Below are 5185 nucleotides of genomic sequence, written 5' to 3'. Positions count from 1 at the left end.
AGTACGGACCAGTACGGACCAGTACGGACCAGAACGGACCATAACGGAACAGTATGGGACCAGTACGGACCAGTATGGACCAGTATGGACCAGAACAAACCAGGACGGACTAGTATGGAACAGTATGGACCAGTATGGACCAGTATGGACCAGTATGGATCTGTATGGAAAGGTATGGACCAGTATGGAATGGTAGTGGACCAGTACGGAACAGTATGGAGGCAGTACGGAACAGTACGGACCAGTACGGAACAGTAGAGACCAGTACGGATCAGTACGGAACAGTACGGACCAGTATGGAATGGTATGGACCAATACGGACCAGTACGGACCACTATGGACCATTACGGAACTGTATGTTCCTGTGCGGACAAGAACGGGCCAGAATGGACCAGTACGGATCTATACGGACCAGTATGGAACCACTATGGACCAGTACGGACCAGTATGGACCAGTATGGACTAGTACGGAGCAGTATGGACTAGTACGAACCCGTACGAACCACTATGGACCAGTACGGACCAGTACGGACCAGAACGGAGCAGTACGAAGCAGTACGGACCACTATGGACCAGTATGGACCAGTATGGACCAGTACGGACCAGTACGGAGCAGTACGGACCAATATGGGCCAGCATGGACAAGTATGAACTAGTACGGACCAGTATGGACTAGTACGGACCAGTACGGACCACTATGGACCACTACGGACCAGTACGGACCAGAACGGACAAGTATGGACCAGTATGGAGCAGTATGGACCAGTGCAGACCAGAGCGGAGCAGAACGGACCAATACGGACCAGTATGGACCAGTACGGACCAGTACGGACCACTATGGACCAGTACGGACCAGGTATGGACCAGAACGGACCAGTACGGACTAGTACGGAACAGCATAGACCAGTGCGGAGCAGTAGACGGAGCAGTACGGACCAGTACGGACCACTATGGACCAGTACGGACCAGTATGGACCAGAACGGACCAGTACAAACCAGTACGGACCACTATGGACCAATACGGAGCATTACGGACCAGTACGGACCAGTACGGAACAGTATGGACCAGTGCGGACCAGTACGGAACAGTATGGACCTATACAGACCAGTACGGAACACTATGGACCAGTACGGACCAGTGCGGACCAGTACGGACCAGTATGGACCAGTACGGAACAGTATGGACCAGTGCGGACCAGTACGGAACACTATGGACCAGTACGGACCGACCAGTGCGGAGCAGTACGGAACAGTCTGGACCAGTACAGACCAGTATGGACCAGTGCGGACCAGAACTGACCAGAACGGACCAGTATGGACCAGTACAGACCAGTACGGACCTGTATGGACTACGTACGGAGCAGTACAGAGCAGTATGGACCAGTACGGACCAGTACGGACCAGTACGGACCAGTACGGACCAGTACGGACCAGTATGGCACGGTATGAAACAGTACGGAACAGTACGGACCAGTACGGACCGACAGAAGGGACCAGAACGGACCCGTACGGAGCAGAACGGACCAAAACAGAACACTATGGACCAGAACGGACCAGGACAGACTAGTATGGACCAGTATGGACCAGTATGGACCAGTATGGACCAGTACGGACCAGTGTGGGTCTAGTATGGAACGATATGGACCAGTATGGAATGTTATCGACCAGTACGGAACATTATGGACCAGTACGGACCAGTACGGACCAGTACGGACCAGTACGGACCAGTACGGAACGGTAATGGACCAGTACGAACCAGTACGGACCACTATGGACCATTACGGAACTGAATGGACCAGTGCGGACAAGAACGGACCAGTATGGACCAGCATGGACTAGTATGGACCAGTATGGACTAGTACGGACCAGTACGGACCACTATGGACCAGTACGGAGCAGGTATGGACCAGAACGGACCAGTACGGACCACTATTGACCAGTACGGACCAATATGGACCAGTACAAAACAGTATAGACCGAGTGCGGAGTAGTACGGAACAGTATGGACCATTAGGGACCAGTACGGACCAGTACAGACCAGTTACGGACCAGTATGGACCTAGTACGGACCAGTACTGACCTGTACGGACCACTATGGACCATTACGGACCAGTATGGACCAGTATGGAGCAGTACGAACCAGTATGGACGCAGTACGGAACAGTACGGAACAATATAGATTAGTGCGGACCAGTACGGACCAGAACGGACAAGTATGGAACAGTACGGACCAGTACGGAACAATATGGAACGGTGTGGACCAGTACGGAACAGTATGGACCAGTGCGGACCAGAACGGACCAGTACGGACCAGTATGGACCAGTACGGAACAGAATGGACTAGTACGGACCAGTACGGACCACTATGGACCAATACGGACCAGTACGGACCAGAACGGACCAGTACGGACCTGTATGGACTAGTACGGAGCAGTAGGGACCAGTGCGGACCAGAACGGACCAGTACGGACCACTATGGACCAGTACGGAACAGTATGGACTAGTACGGACCAGTACGGACCACTTTGGACCAATACGGACCAGTACGGACCAGAACGGACCAGTACGGACCTGTATGGACTAGTACGGAGCAGTAGGGACCAGTGCGGACCAGAACGGACCAGTACGGACCACTATGGACCAGTACGGAACAGTATGGACTAGTACGGACCAGTACGGACCACTATGGACCAGTACGGACCAGTACGGACCAGTACGGACCAGTACGGACCAGTACGGAACAGTATGGACACGTACGGACCAGTACTGACCAGTATGGAACGGTGTGGACCAGTATGGACCAGTACGGACCAATACAGACCAGTATGGACCAGTACGGACCAGTACGGACCAGTATGGAACAGTATGGACCAGTACGGACCAGTACGGACCACTATGGACCAGTACGGACCGCTACGGACCACTATGGACCAGTACGGACCAGTATGGATCAGTGTGGACCAGTACGGACCATTACGGACCAGTATGGACCAGTGCGGACCAGAACGGACCAGTACGGACCACTATGGACCAGTACGGAACAGAATGGACTAGTACGGACCAGTACGGACCACTATGGACCAATACGGACCAGTACGGACCAGAACGGACCAGTACGGACCTGTATGGACTAGTACGGAGCAGTAGGGACCAGTGCGGACCAGAACGGACCAGTACGGACCACTATGGACCAGTACGGAACAGTATGGACTAGTACGGACCAGTACGGACCACTATGGACCAATACGGACCAGTACGGACCAGAATGGACCAGTACGGACCTGTATGGACTAGTACGGAGCAGTAGGGACCAGTGCGGACCAGAACGGACCAGTACGGACCACTATGGAACAGTACGGAACAGTATGGACTAGTACGGACCAGTACGGACCACTATGGACCAGTACGGACCAGTACGGACCAGTATGGAACAGTACGGACCAGTATGGATCACTATGGATCAGAACGGACCAGTACGGACCAGTACGGACCAGTATGGACCAGTGCGGACCAGTATGGATCACTATGGACCAGAACGGACCAGTACGGACCAGTAGGGACCTGTATGGACTAGTACGGAGCAGTACGGACCAATATGGATCAGTACGGACCAGTACGGACCTGTATGGACTAGTACGGAACAGTATGGACCAGTATGGATCAGTACGTATCAGTACGGACCAGTACGGACACGTATGGACCAGTACGGGCCAGTATGGAACAATATGGACCAATACAGAACAGTATGGACCAGTACGGACCAGTAAGGACCAGTAAGGACCAGTGCGGACCAGAACGGACAAGTACGGAACGGTATGGACCGGTATGGACCGGTACGGACCAGTATGGAGCAGTATGGACCGGTAGAGACCATTACGGACCAGTACGGACCAGTATGGATCAGTGCGGACCAGAACATACCAGTGCGGCCAGTATGGACCAGTACGGACCAGTATGGACCAGTATGGACCAGTACGGAACCGGTCTACCCACGGGCCGTGCGGCCGGAGGCTAAGGCCGGCTAGGACAACAGGTCTACCCAGAGACCCGACGACTGGAGGCCGAGTCCGACCAGGGCCACAGGTCTACCCAGGGACCGGGCGACCGGAGGCTAGGGCCGGCCAGGGCAACAGGTCTACCCACAAGCCAGGCAGGCGGAGGCCGAGGCCGGCCAGGCCAACAGGTCTACCAACGGGTCTGTTGGCCGCAGGTCGAGACCGGCCAGGGCAACAGGTCGACCCACGGGCCGGGCGGAGGTGAGCCAAGACGGGGCCGAGACAACAGGGCTACCCACGGGCCGGTCGGCCAGAGGCCAAGGCCGACCAGGGGAACAGGGCTACCCACAAGTCGGGCAGGCGGAGGCCGAGGCCGGCCGGGGAAAACAGGTCTACCCAGGGGCCCGGCACGTGCGGCCGAGGCCAGCATGGGCGGCAGGTCTCCCCACGGTCCCGGCGCCTAGAGGCCGAGGCTTGCCAGGGCAATTGGTCTACCCACGGGCCCGGCACCTGGCGGCCAAGGCCAGCCAAGGCAACTGGTCTACCCACGGGTCCAGCACCTGCAGGCCGAGCCTGGCCAATGCCAAAGGTCTACCCATGGGCCGGTCGGCCGGAGGCTAAGGCCGGCCAGGGGGACAGGTCTACCCAGGGGCCGGGCGGAGGAAAGCCAACACGGGGCGCAGCAACAGGTCTACCCAGGTCCCCGGTGCCTGGAGTCCGAGGCTTGCCAGGACAACAGGTCTACCCTTCGGCTGGGCGTCTGGAGTCCGAGGCCGTCCAGGGCAAAAGGTCTACCCCGAACTGGGCGCCTGGAGGCTGAGGCCTGCACGGACAACAGGTCTACCCTGGAGCCAGGCGCCTGGAGGCTGACGGCCAGGGCAAAAGGTCTACCCACAGGCCGGGTGGCCAGAGGATAAGGCCGGCAAGGGCAACATGTCTACAGAGAGGCCCGGCGCCTTGAGGCCGAGGCCGCCCAGGGAAGCAGGTCTTCCCATGGAGCCGGTAGGCCGGAGGCAAAGGCCGGCCAGGACAACAGGTCTACCCACGGGCCGGGCAGAGGTGAGCCAAGACAGGGCCGAAACAACAGGTCTACCCAGGGCCCTGGCGCCAGGAGGCCGCAGTCTGCCAGGGACACAGGTCTGCCCCTGGTCTGGGCGGCCGGAGGCTAAGGCCGGCCAGGACAACAGGTC

This window comes from Anomalospiza imberbis, unplaced genomic scaffold, assembly GCF_031753505.1.
Source record: "Anomalospiza imberbis isolate Cuckoo-Finch-1a 21T00152 unplaced genomic scaffold, ASM3175350v1 scaffold_212, whole genome shotgun sequence".
NCBI classification, from domain to species: Eukaryota; Metazoa; Chordata; class Aves; order Passeriformes; family Viduidae; genus Anomalospiza; species Anomalospiza imberbis.
The sequence above is the reverse complement of the archived record's forward strand: the minus strand, read 5'-3'. Positions refer to the sequence as shown.